Below are 19,254 nucleotides of genomic sequence, written 5' to 3' on the forward strand. Positions count from 1 at the left end.
AATACACTACACTTAAAATTCCTGCGTTATTGGGCTGTGGTGTATCTTTCAGTTCAGTTATGTTTCAGTGATTTTGGTCCACCACATGACTACAGACAACTGTAATTTCTTACAGATGGCTCAATGTGTCTGTCTTGAAAATCTGGTCCAGAATCTCTGCTGTTGAAAACAGTAGCTGCTGAATATGGCCAACCAAATGGAAAAACTTTTTAATTAGTAGAATATTTTTATATGAATGGCAATCATCTCCCCCCGGTCATAGTATTAGAAATATACTTCTGGTGGGAAATATATAAAAGGCGTAGATTCTGCTGATTGTATTAACTAAATTTTTGACTGACATCAATTTGGAAAGAGAAAAAATTTTAAACATTTCTATTCAAAAAAAGTTGTGGATTCCATGTCAGTTTTGAGATGAAAGAATGCGTGATATTTTGTGACAATATGTTCAAAACAACCATCGGTGTAAAGAATTTCAGCACAAGCTCTGTCCTCTCCAGCTTGGTGCTGTCATGTTTTGTAAAAGTTAGTCACTATTCTTTTACTTACAGGCAAATGGTCAAAGTAGTCATCAGGTTGTTTTGTTTTAAGAAAACACCATCTTTAACACGAGATCCCTGTGGAACTGTAGTCTGAAGAGTTTGATCATATAAAGGATTTAGAGCTCCTTCTATCAAAAGCAGATGCTGCAAAAAGTAGTTTAAACTCAGACGAGCCATCTGGGGACAATGTTATATGGAGAATAAAACAATTCATCATTATAACATGAAAGTCTACATTGAATAATAAACAGATGCATACAGGGTGTCACAACCTCAAGCCATTTTTCATATCGTACAGCCAAGTCCATCTTATGCTACAGCTTCTTAAGCTTTTTATTTCCTGGAGTTTCCCATATATTCTTAAAAGTGAATGAACATTCAAACTGTGAATGTAACTCTACTGTGTGAATTGCAGTATTGATGAGCTGAACATTTTGTGATTTAAAAATTAGTCTGTGATCTGTGATGACTGATAGAAATTTCACTTTTTTTCTGTTTGAATAAGAACTTTTCAGTAAAATTCATTTTACTACTTTTGTTTTTTTGGTACCAGGGTGGCATCACCAGCTTTGACATCTTGTACTGTGCTGCAGGGTTAGAGTCCTGGCTGGTCTGAATATTCATTGAAAATGGTTACTTACGGCCACTTTTTAAATGGTTTTAGAACATGGGGGAGAAACGACTATATATGTGCCTGCTCCGTTGTTTATATGTTGTAATCATGGCAACATCAAAGTTGCAATCAAGGGCAACAAGAGAGGAAGGAATGTTACGGAGAGAATAGGTGGTGAGAGACTTAAAGAAATGAAGCAATTCAGAGAGAAACAGAGTGGTATAGAATCCGGAATCAATGTGCACATTGCCCTCCACATTATTAACTTTGGTACCCTCAGTACTTTAAGGAACACCTACAACCTTCAACTGTTGACGTTAGTGCAGTTACTTTAAATAGTCACTGTGGAAGGCTTCATTAGGAGAACTAACTGAGAAGTTGCTTAGTCAAGTAAAGTGGGGGAGTTAGTTATAATCAGAGATAGTTACAATCAAGCTGCTTCAGCTTTAATTGGCCATATTAATTCAGCTTCTCTATATTGTGAGTCAGTTATCAGCACTTACTACTTAAACAAAAGTTTGATCTAAATCAAACTCAAAGGATGTTAAAATTAATGCTGGTTCTTTATATTTTTAAATGGATATACATTAACATGTATCTTATGAAATGCTAAAATAAGAGAGCAGAAATATTTCTGATTTTGAAAATATGCTTTTACCATGCTACACTTTTAGAAACAATTTTTCTTGTAGAATTTCTAAGATTTGAATTTGGAAACATGTTCAAGGAGGATTTTGCTCCACCTTCAGGTAGTTCTGCTAGGCATTTGCTCTTTCAGGTTTGTTTTGACGATTGCAAGAGGCTGTATTCTTGGTCCAATGTTCTGAGTTCCTTGTTCTGAATTCCTTTCAATTAAATTCTATTAATTTTTATATTTTATCTTGATGAATGTGTGATAATCTTAAATATACCTACAAAGATACATCAAGGCTCTTTTAAGTGAAAAATAAAAGTATTCGTGATAATTGAAAGGTATGGTCTAATCAGGAACAGTTAGTATGGATTTGTAAAGGATAGGTTGCCTTTAGCTAATTTTAATTTAATTTTTTGAGGGAATATGATGGATGTTGTCTTTATGGTGTTTCAAAAGGAATTTCTTAAAAGACCACATAGTAATAGGAGTAGGCCAGTCAGCCTCTCGAGCCTGTTCCGGAGCATTCATTTCGGTCATGGCTGACCTGTACCTCAACTCCATTTACCCACCGTTGTTCCATATCCCTTGATACCCTTACCTAACAAAAATCTATCGCTCTCAGTCTTGAATATTACAATTAACCCAGCATCCACAGCTTTTTGGGAGAGAGTTCTAGATTTTCACTACCCATTGTGTGAAAAAGTGCTTCCTGATTTCACTCCTAAATGACCTAACTCTAATTTTAAGAATATTCCCCCTTGTTCTGGATTTCCCCACCAGAGGAAATAGTTTCTCTGTATCTACTCTATTGAATCTCTTTATCATTTTAAACGCCTCAATTCCATTACACCTCAACCTTTTAAACAAAGGAATACAAGCCAAGTTTACGGCAAACTGTCCTAATTTAACCCTTTAAGCCCTCGTATAATTCTGGTGAATTGTTGTACCCCCTCCATGGCCATTATATCTTTCCTGAAAATCGGTGCCCAAACGTGATCAAGGTTCTGTACAACTGAAGCATTACTTCCTCACTTTTGTATTCCAACCCCACATAAAAGACTTATTTCCTGATTGTCTTTGGGGGTTAGAGAGGAATTTCCCAGAATTCTTTTCCCCCCCAATTTTGCCTTTTTTTAAAATCTGTTTTTTTTGGCCTCTCTCAGAAAATTACATGGCTGATGGTGGTGGTATTATGGGTCATGTTGCCTTGTTGCTACATTGCTGAATGGAACAGAGTTGATGGACGAGCTTGTCTTTTTTGTTCAAAATGACTGTCTAAATATTCAGCACTCTTTTTTATTGTTTTGAGACAGTTTAAGTAGTGTCAAGTTTTGTAGTCTAGTTTCTTGCTGTATGTTTTTGCTTCTGTTTCCTTAACATGATTGTAAATAAATTGGACAATTAGTTTTAGTCTTAATGTGATGGTTTAACAGTCTGGTATTTTCCATCTATTGAAATGGACAAGAGAGCGTGGTGGAGAGCCCACATAAGCTCTGCTGTTTGTTAGTCCTCACTTCCCCATTCACACTGTGTATAAGTTGCAGATTTCAATTCACAGGAGGCACAACTCAGCTAATGGATTCTGTCTTTTTGCTGTGAACATGAATGAAATGTTAGGAGAAAGCCCAAATTGTAACAGGGTGCTTTACCAGTAGAAAAAGTTCTCTAGGCTTTCTGGCTTTCTGCATCTGATATCCAGTGACCCCTGCTGGAAAATACACGTGTGGACAAGGACTGGCTCAGCTGTGATGCCACCAGTGGTTCAAGAGCCTGTCAACAATTATTGTCTCAGCTCATACATGAATAAAGCACATCTGGATGAAGTGCTAGAGGGCATCCAGCATCTGTGGAACTACACCCCATGATACTGGCTTTAGGAGAAGAAATACTTTCCTTTTTTCTACTGCTGTTTCACATCTGAAAGAGCTTCACATAGGTTTTGTTTAGAGTTCAATGACTTGTTATGTGGACAAGCGGGGAATACTTCTCTCTATCTCTCCTTTAAACATAGGCAAATCATTGGTTGGGCTAACTATATGGAGTTGTGATTTGTTCTGCAGGTTTAGGGTTAATGAAGTCTCACCATACTGCTAGGCTTCTATTCATTGATTGGTTTAAGATGTCCACTGTGATATCTTCCAAGCGATCTCGAACAGAGATAACTAATCTGTTGCACATTAGTATATTGGTGTTTACATGAATGGTAAACTGTTATGTTGTATGCAGGAAATAACAATTACTGAACTTTTCTTGATCTCGGGTTTTGTTTCTTTGGAGTATCTTATGAGTCAGTAATTATATAAGCCCGAAACAATTTTTTTGCACATGATGTGCAGCCAAACGACTAAACAAACCCTGAGACTTATTATTTACAAATGTGTCCAGCCTCACATTCATTATTACTAATTATCTTGCTTTACATTCCTAGGACATTTATAAAGGCCCACATTGCTTCAATATTTATGTGTTGGCAAATTGATCTTGGCTTTGCCTGTAGACTTCAATAACGAAGGACATTTGTGCTGCTCTGGCAAAAAAAAGTGCAATTTGTTTCATTTATTTGTACAGTTTTTGGCAAATATTTGTGTGAAAGGTCCATGTTTCCATAAACTGAGATTGCATGATGATATCTAGTGTAGATCCATTTACTGCTACTTGCAGCTGCCTTGTTTTAAATTGCTGCAATATCACCCAGATGTTTTCTTTATTCTATTTTCTCACCCTCGGCTCAGGCATCTGCACTTTCCAGCAGGGATCACATGAATGGGAACTTTGGCTCATTTCTCTCTCTCTCTCTTCCTCTCCCTCTCTGTCTCTCCCGCTCTCCCTCCCTCCCTCCCTCTCTCTCTCTCTCTCTCTTGTCATAGACATATAGAATGTTATAGCACAGAAACAGACCATTCAGCTCATCAAGTCTGTACCAGTGTTTTTCTCAAAATGACCCACTCTCCTTGTCTCTTCCTATACCACTTACTATTGCTATTTATCAAGCAACTATCTAATTCCCATTTAAAATAATTTTTTGATTTTTAGCTTCAACAACAGTTTGTGGCATTAAATCTTATTCTACCCATTCTTTTTTAAAGATTTTTTTCCAGCTTCCCCTTTAATTCTTTTTTCCTTAAATTTACAGCAGGAGCACACCTGCTCCTGCTGGCTCCACATTCAGGTAAGTTTAAAATATTTTATTTACCTTTTTGGTGACATGCTCCAACGGTCCCTTTAAGAGCCACTGGTTTAGCTGCTGTGTGCCAAAAAAACTGACCGCAGCGTGCACGGTGCATGTTGCGGTCATTCACGATCCAATTTGGCAAAGAGGCCTGAAACAGGCGTTAGGCACCCAATCTGCATAGGCAGAGGACCTCACACCTGTTTCAGGTGGGCTCCCTGGAGGACTGCAGGGCACCCTAACCAATATGGCGTGCAAAGCACTTCCGGCATAGACTGAGCGCGCGCACACCATATTGGACCCTTCAGTGCCTATTTCCAAGAAATGGGTACTGCACAATCAAATTTTTAGGCCCACGTCTCTAGATACAAAACCAAGAATACTGTTTGCCTTTTCATGGCCTTATGTACTTGTGGTACTACCTTTAATATCTCATGTATCTGAACATCAGGGTCACTCCTTTCCTCTACTCCATTTAAAATCTTACCTTTTACGGGTTCAAAGTCCTTGAATGTGTTGTCTCCTCCCAAATCCATGCCCATTTTTCCTGCAACTCTATGTTTGAATTCCTCCAGTCAGGTTTCAGCCCCTGCCACAATGCTGAAACGCCCCTTATCAAAGTCACAAGTGACATCCTATGTGACTGTGACCGTGGTAAACTATCCCTCCTCATCCTTCTCGACCTGTCTGCAGCCTTTGACACGGTTGATCACACCATCCTCCTCCTACGCCTCTGCTCCGTCATCCAGCTGGGTGGGACTGCGCTCGTCTGCTTCCATTCTTATCTATCCAGTTGTAGCCAGAGAATCACCTGCAGTGGCTTCTCTTTCCGCTCCCGCACCGTTACCTCTGGAGTCTCCCAAGGATCTATCCTTGACCCCCTCCTATTCCTCATTTACATGCTTCCCCTCGGCGACATTATCTGAAAACACAACGTCGGGTTCCACATGTACCCTGACGATACGCAGCTCTCCCTCACCACCACCTCTCTCGACCCCTCCACTGCCTCTGATTTGTCACATTGTTTGTCCGACATCCAGCACTGGATGAGCAAAAATTTCCTCTGACTAAATATTGAGAAGGTCGAAGCCATTGTCTTTAATCCCCGCCATAAACTCTGTTCCCTAGCCACCGACTCCATCCCTCTCCCTGGCCACTGTCTGAGGCTGAACCAGACTGTTCGCAACCTTGGTGTCCTATTTGATTCTGAGATGAGCTTCCGACCACATATCCGCTCTACCACTAAGACTGCCTACTTTCACCTCTGTAATATCGCCCGTCTCCACCCCTGCCTCAGCTCATCTGCTGCTGAAACCCTCATCCATGCCCTTGTTACGTCTGGACTTGACTATTCCAAAGCTCTCCTGGTTGGCCTCCCATCTTACACCCTCCATAAACTAGAGCTCATCCAAAACTCTGCTGCCCATATCCTAATGTGCACCAAGTCCCTTTCACCCATCACCCCTGCGCTCGCAGACCTACATTGGCTCCCGGTCTGGGAATGCCTCATTTTTAAAATTTTCATCCTTGTTTTCCAATCCCTCCATCACCTCACTGCTCCCGATCTTTGTAACCTCCTCCAGCCCTTCAACCCTTCGAGATCTCTGCGCTCCTCCGATTCTTGCCTCTTCGGCATCCCCAATTTTAAGTGCTCCACCATTGGCTGCCGTGCCTTCAGCTGCCTCGACCTAAGTTCTGGAGTTCCCTCTGTAAACCTCTCCCTCTCTCTACCTCTCTCTCCCCCTTCATGATGCTGCTTAAAACTACCTCTTTGACCAATCTTTTGGTTAGCTGTCCTAATATCTCCTGATGTGGTTCGGTGTCAAGATTTGTTTGATAATCGCTCCTGTGAAGTGCCTTGGAACCTTTTACTACAGCATTTCCCAAGCTAATTTGGCTCCTGCCGCACAGTAGTGAAGGCGAGCACTCTCACGCCCCCCCCATAAACGTAAACATTAGATATTTGTTGATAACTTACAAAACATAAAACAAAGTTCAATAAATCACAAGTGTTGAAATAAAACATACAGTTTTCCATATGGTACTGGCTCCTACCCTACAGGTCTTTACTGTAAAGCAGCATTTCCCAAACTGTAGGGCATTCCCCCCCCACCCCCTGCACGAAGAGGGCGGAAAAATAACATATTTTCAGAAAAAATTATGTTGTGGTGTGTCCCAAAGTGAACACTTTTACCGTGTTCCCTACACGTGTAGCGGTTTGGGACACTGCCTTAGAATGCAATAATCCACCGGGGAAGTCCCACAAAACGGCAATGACGTCACTCCGGCAGCCCATTGGTCATTTGCCGGAGCGACATCATTGCCGTTTCGTGGGATTTCCCTGGTGGCGTGAGTGGATTATCGCAACCTAAGGCAGTGTCCCAAACCGCTACACGTGTAGGGAGCACGGTAAAAGTGTTCACTTTGGGACATACCTCAACATCATTTTTTCTGAAAATATTTTATTTTTCCGACCTCATCGCACCCCCTTTGGAACCTTTGGGGCACGGCCCACAGTTTGGGAGATGCTGTTTCACTATGTTGAAGGTGCTGTATAAGTGCAAGTTGTTATTGTTGTTGTATTTCATTTCTCTATTCTTATAAAATATATTGCTTCACAATTTTCTACGTTGATTTGCATCTGCGCATCATGCTAGCCAATCAATGTCTTCCTGCAGTCTTTCACAAGCCATGGAAAAATTTTCTATACCATCTGACTTAGTATCATCAGCAAATGTCTGTTTGCCCCATACAAGGGGTACAGATGCTAATTGTAGTGATACTATAAATAGAAGAAAACTTAATCCTGTGTTTAAATCCCGTCATGGCCCCTCCCTATTTCTGTAACCTTCTCCAGTCCTACAATCCCCCCAGAACTCTGCCTTCCTCCATCTCTGGCCTTTTGTGTGCCCCCCGCCTCTTGCTTCATCCCACCATTGGCAGTCATGCCATAAGCCATCTAGCCCCCATGATCTGGAACTCTGGAATTACCCCCATAAACCACTCCACTTCTTCCTCCTTTATTGACCCTCCTTAAAACCCACCTCCTTGGTCACGCATTTGGTCACACCTCCTAATATCTCCTTCTTTGACTCAGTATCCATTTTTGTCTGACTATGCATCTGTGAAACACCTTAAGATGTTTTTCTATGCTAAAGGTTCTATATAAATGCAAGGTGGTGATGGTTGTGTTTTTCTAATTCAACTTGTCTACACAATAAGGTGTCAACCTTGACTCAGTGGTAGAATTCTCACCTCAGAGTCTGAAGGTTGTGGGTTAAAGACACCATCCAGAGATTTCATCACATAATCTAGACTGACAATTTAGTGCAGTACTAAGGGAGCGCTGCATTGCTGGAGGTACTGTCTTTCAGAGGAGATGTTAACCCAGGCCCCACCTGCCCCCCTCAGGTGGATGTAAACTTTTGGAAGAAGAGCATGGGAGTTTTTCCCAGTGAGCTGGCCAACATTTCATCTCTGAACCAACATCACTAAAACAGATTATCTGGTGACTTATCTCAGTGCTGTTGGGGGGACTCTGCTGTGTGCAGATTGGCTACCGCGTTTCCCTACTTTCAAAAGTACTTCATTGGCTGTGAAGCGCTTTGGGACGTCTTGAGGTCACGAACTGTGCTGTATAAATGCCAGAGTGCGGAGGAGGCACCATTTAGTCTATTTAGGCATTAAAAATACTAGTAAAATTGATATACAGTAGGTCTCAGAAATGTTATGGAAAACCTGTATGCAGCAAGGGTCTAGTTGTTATTATTTTGCATGTTTTTTGCATTGTTTTAATGCTAAAAATTTACATTGCACACTTGGAATATATTTGTGAAACATGTTGAAGCACCAATGTGCAGTCCCATGGAGCAGAGAGACACAATTTGATTTCTAGTCTGCTGTATTGCTGATCTATCTATTTCATTTGAGGGGGGAGAAAGAGTTGTAGAATGATAGAGATTATAGCACAGAAGGATGCCACTCATCCAGTTGTATCTTTGAAGGTGCTAGTGCTTAAACTTTAACTATCCACTCTAATCCCATTTCCCTGTAACCTTTTATATTCTTTGTTAAATACTTATTCAATTCCCTTTTAAATAATGTTATTGTTTCTGCTTCAATGGCCACATGTGGTACATTATTCCATGTTCTAATAACGCTCTATGTGTAAAATAATCTTCCAATTTCTCCTTTATTCTTCTGGTGATAATGTTGAGTTTATGCCCCTTTGCTATCAATTCACCAATCAGCAAAAACAATCTGCTGATCACAGGAATTATCTCCTCAGAAAATACAGGGGACAAAATCCCTTGTGTATATTATGTCATAAACAATCTTCTCTTTTGGGTTTCACTAATAAGTGAAGACTGGGAGAGGAGAATGCAGAATCAAGGAACTCAAAGTTGTGAGTATATGTGGCCCAAGAACATAATGGATAAAATATTCTCTTCCCATTTCTTGTGCTTCTGCCCAACAGTAAGATTTGTTCTTCCACTTTTCTCCCTACACTTGAGGGTGCTGAGTCATGCTGGGGTATAGTTCCATAGGTGCTGAGTGTCCTCAGGTAGCTCACTAAATATGTGAGTATAAACATGGGTGCCACTAGTGTGGGCACCACAGCTAATCTTTGGTCCTGCCTTCATTTGACATTTACATATGCACACTTTCCATCAGGATGTTTCTTTTCATTTGTTCATGGGATGTGGGCGTCGCTGGCAAGGCCAGCATTTATTGCCCATCCCTAGGTATTGATCAGGAACTCTAGCTGTTTTATTTTCTTGCGCCCCAGCCCAAAGGCACCAAGGTCACTTATTGTATCCGAGCTGCAGCCCTTGCTGAGATCACCTATTACCGAGGCAATCTTGCATGGCTCCCAGCAGGGGGCTCTGTGCCATTTGTGGGGGTCCAGGATTAGCTTGCCCTTCTGCCTCTGACTCCAGAAATTGTATAACGCAGCATGAGTAAAAAGTGATGAAAATAGGGAGGGTGAAAGTATAGGGTAACATACCCTACAAAACAAAATAAAAACTGGAGAGTTTCACACTTATACAAGTCTCTGTTGTTAGCAGAGTTTGTGAAACTGTACATAGATAATTCATTTAAGGTGATAGGGGTTAATTGGAAATCATTACAAAGAAACTCCATGTTTTACAAACTTGGATGTAATTCTCCAATTTCTAATTTGTAGCAAATTTCATTAAACTTTTCCCCCTTTCACTACCACCTTGTTAATTGTGTTTCCACTATATTAGAGCCCCTCCCAACATGCACCATTCCTTGAGTGAGCAGGTGGCACTTGCACCAGTTGCTAAAAATGGGGGAGAGAGTGAGGGAGAGGAGAAATAATATGAGTTAACTACCCTTCCAGTGCATTTGCCTCCATCTGGAAATTCTTCTTTTGCTCAGGACATCATTGTTAGATTATTGAATTTCTTTTACCCTTTTTGTGTTTTTGGCTTCCGTGTTTCAGACTAGCCTCAGAGAACTAAGGGTCTCCTATGTGTCCTTGAGAGTGTTTTCACTTGCCCTGATATCTAGGTGAAATTGCTGGTGCGGCAGAGGGCAGAAACAGGGAATCCATTTTTCAAATTATCTCAGCTACTGTTTCTATCCCGGGCCTTCATGGGACCTTTCTTCTATTCCGAATGTGGTAGGATATCACTACGTTCAATCTTGTTTTAGGCTTTGCCAAACAAATCTGTTGAAAGGCAATAAAATAAGTGAATGGTAGCACCAACATAGTGTATATTGTTACACTACTTTTTATATTAGTGCATGAGTACAACAATTAGGGAGGGATGTTCCTCTGCACCTCTATTAGAGAAAAGGTGAGCAAATGAAAAAAAGCATGGCAAAGTTTGAAATGAATTATAAATGGCAGCAGATATAAAATAAAACCCACAGTACCTTAAAGGGAGACATCTATCAAAACCTTAATTTCTTATCACTTTCCTCCTCCTGTGCGTTGATGCATGCTGGATGATAGTTCACTTCTGCTGGCAGCTATTTGGTACTTCACCTGACTTGCCATTCATGTTGTGTTGGTCTGGACAGTGAGTTGAAAAGAAAAATGCAAATCCTGGACATGTGAAATAAAAACGGAAAATGTCAAGGTAGACTTTCACCTTGCCGTCCAGGTGTATAACTTGACGTTACAGAGCGGCATTGAAATGAATGGAATTGAAAACCAGGTGGTTTCTACAAGGGGCGGCCGATCCGCAACAACCAAGATTTATGTCTGGGCAGCAAAGTGAAAATCTACCCTGTTGAAAGTGCACAGCAAGTCACTCGACATTGGAAAGAGAAAGGCAATTTAATGGTAACTGGCCTTTCTTTTTCAGATGTTGACTGGCTTGCTGTGTAGTCCCAGCAGTTTTTAATAAGCAGTCTGAGGCCATCATGCTGAAGCTGTACAGTGCTTTGATAATGATGCCGCACCTTATGTACTGTGGTCAGCTCTGATGATGGAGGCACAAGGGAAATATCCAAGTCCTGGGAGTGGTGCAGAGACGGGCCACAAGTGAGAGAACTAGGTTATGGGGAAAGGTTAGGAAACTGGACTATCAGCCTTGAAAGGAGGCGAATGCTGGGGGACCTTATTTAGGTGTGTAAAATGTCAAGTGGAGCAGGAAAAGCTAACTCTGAGCATTATTTCACATTAAACCATGACTGCTGGATTAGGTATAAAATGATCAAAGTCAGCTTCAGGATTCATGTCAAGAAGCACTTCTTCATACAAAGAGTGAATAAGAGTAAGAAATAATCCTCTGGGTAGGGCTTCGGAGGTAAAAACTGCAGAGTTAATCAAGAGGCGGTAAGATACTGTGTTGGGGGCATCATAGGTTTCCATGGGCTGAATGGCCTCCATTATTTCTGATCTTTATGAATAGGAATCACTGGATTGTGGTCAGGAGTTGGAATCTTGCTTGATTTGCCTTCAACCCCCATCTGACCACCCATCCCAGAGCACTAAGGCTAACTGTATTGCTGTCCTGGCTGGCTAAAATATGCTAACTCAGCATAGACTGGCATCTAGCTGCTTGCTCATCTATATGGCTCAGTTCCACATTTGACGCTGTGTTTATCAACTATCAAATTGAGTTTGGAGAAGTAACTTTCTTTTTAATACGCTAAACATAAACAAGTTTTTGTGATTTTGATGATAATGATACTTGTTTATTTTATTGATTGTGCTGTTTTGCTTAATTTCATAAAAATCTGAATTTCCCTTTTAATAAGCTAAAATTCTATGAACAGTTGTATAGCAAACTTATAAATTAAACACAGTTGTGACGACATTGTAGCAAATTCTCAAATGCACTCGATAAGGAGCTGTAGTGGTGTCTGTGTCTTCCCTTCCTTCCACTTGAACTGTTACAGGTTTGTTTTCTCCATAGCACAAGTTAGGAACACTGAGCGAAGGAAGAGGTTTGTCAATAAACTTAATTTGCATCTTCAAATAGACTAAATTCCCTTTAAGTGAAAGTATCAACACTTTTCTGAACTATTACTTTTAGTTTCACAATAGGGAACAGTTTTTACCTCATCTGGTTTCCAGTAGATCTGTATTGTATATAATAAATATTGAATTAATGTGAATAATTAGATTGATAAAACTGTTCGTTTTGCTTCCCTTCCTACATATATTTTCCTTTGCATTTATAGAAAGATGCTAGTCTACAGCTCATACAACACAAGCCTCATGAAAGACAGATAGACCTTTGATTGATCTTCCTGTATAAAGTTTCCTGAGATGCACCAATACACATGGTGTACATTATGAGGCTCCTGGTCCTCCGGGCAGTGTCAGCTGTTTGTTTAATAAGCGCATGTAGTATCTGCTCAAACACAGATGTTCCTTGCATCAAGGAACTTTTGTATTCATTGTATAGAGGCTGTATTATTGCATACAGCATGACTGGGGCTAAACAATGAAATAAAAATGTAGACACAACTTTGTTTTAAGCTAAAGATTCTTGGTTACTAAAGGCTCTCTATTTACCTGTTCACTCAATACTTGACAGTTGACACAGAGCTTTCAGGTCTTTGTTCCTCTGTCTATTCGAGTAGTCATGTAGACTCATCATCAAAAGATTTCTAATTAAGTATATTTGCCTTACTGGCTCAGTGTCCAGCATTCATTTGGTTTACTGATGCTGAAACCTCTGAGTTGCAGCAATGCACTTCTGTTTGAAACATTTACAGTACTAATCCTTTGCTGCACCACACAAGCAGGGAGATTGATACCTGTGGCATTGTTCATTCGCACATCAATTATATTGCTTGTTCATCATCCATGGCCACTTGCTTGACACTTCAGCAATTTCAGGACTTGCACCACATTTCACATAACTTACACAGAAAACTATGATCGTGAAAATCGAAGTTACAGTTTGTACCAGTTGGTTTACAGGGTCACAATAATAATGACAAAAGTGCAGTAGCTCTGGACTAACACCATGTGGGTTTATGTCATTGTGAGGATTCTTTTTTTAATAGAAAGATTGGTGTCTGTGCCATATTAGTTGCAGTGTTGCATTTAACTTTTTATAACCTTTGCCCAAGGGACTGAGTGGCACAGTAATGTAGAACATTGCCTTTACACATTTTGAGACCTGGCTTTGATTTCAGCACAGACTGGTGACGTGAAAGTCATTCTTTCTGCTGTCAGCACCCTAAGTGGAATCAGTTTGGGCAGCAACAACTCCATTCCTAGTGTTCCCAGGCCCACATCACTAAGATTACCTTTAACTTGATACTTAGTTTGGCCGTCATCTGGATGACTAGTTGGAGAAATGGATTGCATTGCTGATGTGAAGGAATGTTTTTGTGAAAATGGTGTTACCGCATGTTAATAGGGATGTATAAAGGGAGCTTGCATTTTATGTGACCTGTGCTTTATTTGATCTGCAGGTAATTGCTGCTAACAGTAGATGCAAGTAGTAGCGAAATATTCCATTCCTTAGATTACCATCCCTCATCTTAAGGAGCACAAAATTTGCCACCAAAAATTTAGTTGTACAATTTTTTGATTTCGATCAGATTCCAGGTATAGGTATAATTGCTCATTTGTGGTTTCCTTTTGAATGACTTAGGTCGAGCACCATTAACTACCAGGACTGACTGTTCCTCACCTTGCTTTTTCAAAATTTGTTTATGGGATGTGGGCGTCGCTGGCGAGGTCAGCATTTATTGCCCATCCCTAATTGCCCTTGAGAAGGTGCTGGTGAGCCGCCTTCTTGAACTGCTGCAGTCCGTGTGGTGAAGGTTCTCCCACAGTGCTGTTAGGAAGGGAGTTCCAGGATTTTGACCCAGTGACGATGAAGGAATGGTGATATATTTCCAAGTCGGGATGGCGTGTGACTTGGAGGGGAACGTGCAGGTGGTGTTGTTCCCATGTGCCTGCTGCCCTTGTCCTTCTAGGTGATAGAGGTCGCGGGTTTGGGAGGTGCTGTCAAAGAAGCCTTGGCGAGTTTCTGCAGTGCATCCTGTAGATGGTACACACTGCAGCCACTGTGCGCCGGTGTTGAAGGAAGTGAATGTTTAGGGTGGTGGACGGGGTGCCAATCAAGCGGGCTGCTTTGACCTGGATGGTGTCAAGTTTCTTGAGTGTTGTTGGAGCTGCACTCATCTAGGCAAGTGGAGAATATTCCATCACACTCCTGACTTGTGCCTTGTAGATGGTGGAAAGGCTTTGCTGGTAGCATTGATGTCCTGCTGGTTTTGCAGCAAGGAGAACAGTTGAAATTGATTCAGTTTTAATATTTTACTGTGAGCTCCAATCACAACACAGACAACAATTCTCCACTTGAACAAAGCAAAATGATGTATTCTTGCGTGTACTGCGTTATAATATTTATCAGTAAAACCCAATAGAAACTGTTGACGTTTCTTGACTGCGTACTTAAATTGTGATATTCTAAGAACACATAAAAGTTCAAAGTTCAAACTGCAGAAAATATCTGTTCCTTCAGACTCAGCAAATATCAAAGTCTCATTTCAAAATACTTGCTCGTGTGTGCAAAGCAAAATAAAAAGTTCTTCAGGGTTTTATTTTGCCAGTTTTTTCCTGTCCTTATGCACTGCCTACTTTCCGGTACCTTGCCCAAGTTTTTCATCTGTGAGCCTAGACAGTGAGTGTTGGCACACTATTTGACATGGAACATCACAGCCAAGCTTAATCCTGTCCTCATCTGAAGTCTACACTTGTGCATTATCAAGCAGAATAATTGGAAGAGAATCAGGAATAGAGACCCTTGCTGATTTTCCTTTTCGCACCCCCGGGGCTTTGAAGCTAATTTTAGGGCCCCCTACTGCCATCCGCTGAGATCAACTAACTCAGCACTGGTCAGAAATTGATCTTATGTCCTTCTGGTCTACTTGGTTCAGTTACATGCAAACTTCACTAACTGAGTTATTGGGGGATTGAAAAGAGGGTGCTATTTATAATACCAACCTTCTAAAATTAGAAATCGTCATTTTTATACAAGGCTTCATGAGTGCCAGATTCATTTACATTGATAATGAAGCTGCTGCACTGACTTTGATAAACCTGTTATCCAAGTTCTAGCCTTCATTCTAGAAGTTTCTCGATGAGTGTTTACAAAAAAAAGCTTTTGATGGAGGAACCTGTTGCTCAATGCCATGGCCTGAAATTTCCTTCATGGGTGCAACCCAGAAGTTAGACCTGAAAATGCACCCATTGTTCAGCTGTCAAGTTACACTCAAGTTTCCTGCAAATCTCATTAGAATATGCCCATGTGTAAAATGGGACACAAATCAGCGTAAACAATGGGGTGCAAGGGAAGTGCCGAACTCAACACTATATATTTCTTCTTTAAGTATGAAAATGAAATTTGAACTCATTTAACCATCATTCATACACATTAGGCACATCATGTTTAAGAACCTACAATCATGAAAGCTTTTCAATTTTTAATGTGACTTATACTGTTGCCATAAAAATCCATTCAAAGAAATAGAAAATACAGAGCAGGTCTCAGTGAGAATAGATTTTTTTAAAAAACGCCCAAAAAATTTCAATAAAACACTAGAAAAATGATTTTGCTTCCTGCTGCACTTGAAAATCTGGTCGGATTTTGAAGAGAGCCTCTAATTAAGCACAATTTCTGGAAACTAGCGTATCAGGCTCTGTAACTTAGGGGTTGGGCCATTATTATGGGCAGAGTTGCGTTCAGGCGGACAGATCGAAAGACGATTGTAAAAGATCAAGGAGATTTGGGCGTATTGTACTTGCGTGTATTACTCACTTACACCCAAACTTCCACGATCTTTTAGGCCACATATTTGATTTATGACTGTGTGTGTATCTGGGTGCTAATACACAGGAAATTCCAGGCCCATGTTCCAGCTTTGCATGTTAATACAGCTACTGACAGAGCTAGCTCAACAAGTTACACAGCATGTGCATATATCTAGGAAAGATCCGCACTTGTCAATTGTCCCTCTGTACATATCATTTCCTGAAGGAGAAGAATGCACCCAAAGTTGAACAATCTTCAGTGGACCAAAATTTGGATAGTTTTGAATTTTAACTTTGAATTTAGTGCTCGACACTACTACATTCTGAATCCAATTATTTCTTTTTTGCTTCCTTGATGAGGTTATTCCAGACAGTTGCCTCACTCTGTGTTCAGTATGGTTAAATAGATCTGTGCAAAATTGAAGCTTGCAGCAAAGTGCATCTCTTAAATAAACCAGCAAATTGAAAAATTGAGATAAGTCAGTATAGAACAGGAAATAATTTAAATAATCTTATTAAAATATATCATGAAGGTCATCCAAAGTGCATTTTCTAGAAACAAGTGTTTGTCATGATATTATAAATTCCTGACCCCTTAATCATGTTAAAATAGATAAAGCCACATCATCTGCTTTCTACCACCATATATTCACAAATTATTATGGGCTTGATTTTACAATGGTGGCGGGTTGGCAGCGGGGGGGAGGGGCGCGGGGTGGGTGAAGGTGCTCATGGCAAACCTGCATGAACAAAACTTACCGTTTCCGACACGATCGCATGTTGATTGATGATAATTAACGTCCTCTCCTGGTTTTCACGCCCGGCAGCCAGCCTGATTGACAGGCTGGCTGCCATCAGAAGCTGCAACGCGAGGGGGGGGGAGCGCGAGAAAGAGAGCAAGACATAATCCGGCGCTGGAATGGAAGACCGGGGGTGGGGGGGGAGAGGGGAAGATCGGGAGGACATTGGGGGGGTGAAGAGTGGGACATCAGGAGGACATCGGGGGGGGGCGGGTGAAGAGTGGGACATTGGATCGGGAGACATTGGACATCGGAGCAGGGTGCAAAGGTATGTTCATTTTGTGTTTTCACTTGCATCTATGATTTTTTATTTGGTTTCTTGTTCCCTGATCCGGCCCTTCACGCCTGGCAGGCATGAATCAGAAGCGGTGGGCAAGCTGCCCAGGTAAGTTAAAAATCGTTCTAATTACTTCATCTGTCACAAGTGAAGTGCCTTAAGTACCTCAATGAGGTACATTTGGCTCTTTAACTGTCATCCCACCAGCTTTAATTGCCTGTGGGACTTCCGTTTTCGGGTCGCCCGTGCGCACACAGGTGGGTCCCCGGGAAACTCGGAAGTCGGCGGGTTGGAGCCGGCTTCTGAACCTGAACGGGATTTCCGCGATTTTCGGAGCCCCTCCGCCCTCAACGCACCCCAATTGCCCCCTAAAATCACCCCCTGTATGTTTCTTCATCTTCATGTGTGATTTTTTTTCCAAGGGAACATTTGACACTTTGAACTTGAGGTTAGAATCATAGAACGACACAGCACAGAAGGAGGCCATTCGGCCCATCGTGACTGTGCCGGCTCTTTGAACGAGCTGTCCAATTAGTCTCGCTCCCGTGCTCATTCCCCATATCCCTGCAAATTCTCCTTTTCTAGTATTTATCCAATTCCCTTTTGAAAGTTATTATTGAATCTGCTTCCAACCCCCTCTCAGGCAGTGTGTTCCAGATCATAATAACTTGCGGTGTAAATTTTTTTTCCCTAATGTTGCCTCTGGTTCTTTTGCCAATTACCTTAAATCTGTGTCCTTTTGTTATCGACCTTCTGCCACTGGAAACAGTTTCTCCTTATTTACTCTATCAAAACCCTTCATCATTTTGAACACTTTTATGAAATCTCCCTTAACCTTCTCTGCTCTAAGGAGAAGTTAAAGTTCATTTTGACTATAAATGGTTTAACCTCAGTCAGATTTTCTAATCTGGAATGAATTTGGAATTATTATTGAAAGATTTCATAAATCTGGCCAATCTTCATTCAATTTGAGAGCATCAGAGAGCCTATTTGTGTGGTCAAAAATATTTAAGTGTACAAGTGATGCCAAATGAACAAAGTATTATTTAGTGTGTGAGCCCATTGAAAGATGCAGCTAGAACTGCTTCCAGTTGATCTGTAGATAGAAACAGTTTTTTTGTTAAAAGATGTTTCCCCTTATTTCTTATTACCAATACTTGTTACCTGCACAATTCTGCCTCCCCATTATTGTATTGTGGGTCCAGGCAGTGTTAACGTGTTGCAACGTATACTGATACTTATGAATATATTTAGATAGGTTCACAATGTGCTTATATCAGTGTCCTATCACTGTAAATTTACATAACCTCTTAATGCAGCATCAGGATGAACCACTTTATTTGAAGCAGGCACACTGGCCTGAACTGGAGATTGGATGTTATCACAGGAATTGCTGAATAGTACCTACTATTAAACTGTGAGCTCAGTGCAAGTGTTGAAAGCAGGCGTAGAATAAAATGAGCAATGCTAGGGAACGTACTGATGACACTTGTCCTGAAGATTATCAGTATTGTGTGACAGGTACTGTACCGTTATTGTGCTGTTTCTGTAGATTTTTAACATTTTTCCCTCCAGCTTTCGCCCCTTCTTTCCTGAAGTGAGTTCTGTGATATGGCCTATCCGGGTATGATTCCGAAGATGCCGGCTGCCTTCTGGCACATTGCCCAAATCGCCATTCTTCATGTGAGTGGCAGCAGGTTGTTTGAACATAGGGGCAATCACCACTGAGCTCAAACAGATCTTCACCCAATGTCTACACAGGCCTACTTTTCAGTAGGAGTCAGGAGCAGGAACCAATACCTCCCTCCCCCCGCCACTGCCTTCCTTGAGATCAATTGTAGCACCTGGCTATGGGGATTGGACCTGGGACTGTCCAAGTTTATATAGCTCATTTCCACTTATTGGTCCATTGAGCAGCATGAACTGCTTAGATTATATATATATATATATATATAT

The 19,254-nt window shown here is 41.1% G+C and overlaps 1 protein-coding gene across 2 annotated transcripts in view; it reads left to right on the forward strand.

Annotated features, from left to right (window-relative positions):
* Positions 1–19,254, forward strand: part of trabd2b (TraB domain containing 2B) — a 324,667-nt gene that overhangs the window by 55,625 nt on the left and 249,788 nt on the right. The gene's annotated exons all lie outside the window — the stretch shown is intronic.

The sequence above is a fragment of the Heptranchias perlo genome, chromosome 9, assembly GCF_035084215.1.
Source record: "Heptranchias perlo isolate sHepPer1 chromosome 9, sHepPer1.hap1, whole genome shotgun sequence".
Taxonomy (NCBI): Eukaryota; Metazoa; Chordata; class Chondrichthyes; order Hexanchiformes; family Hexanchidae; genus Heptranchias; species Heptranchias perlo.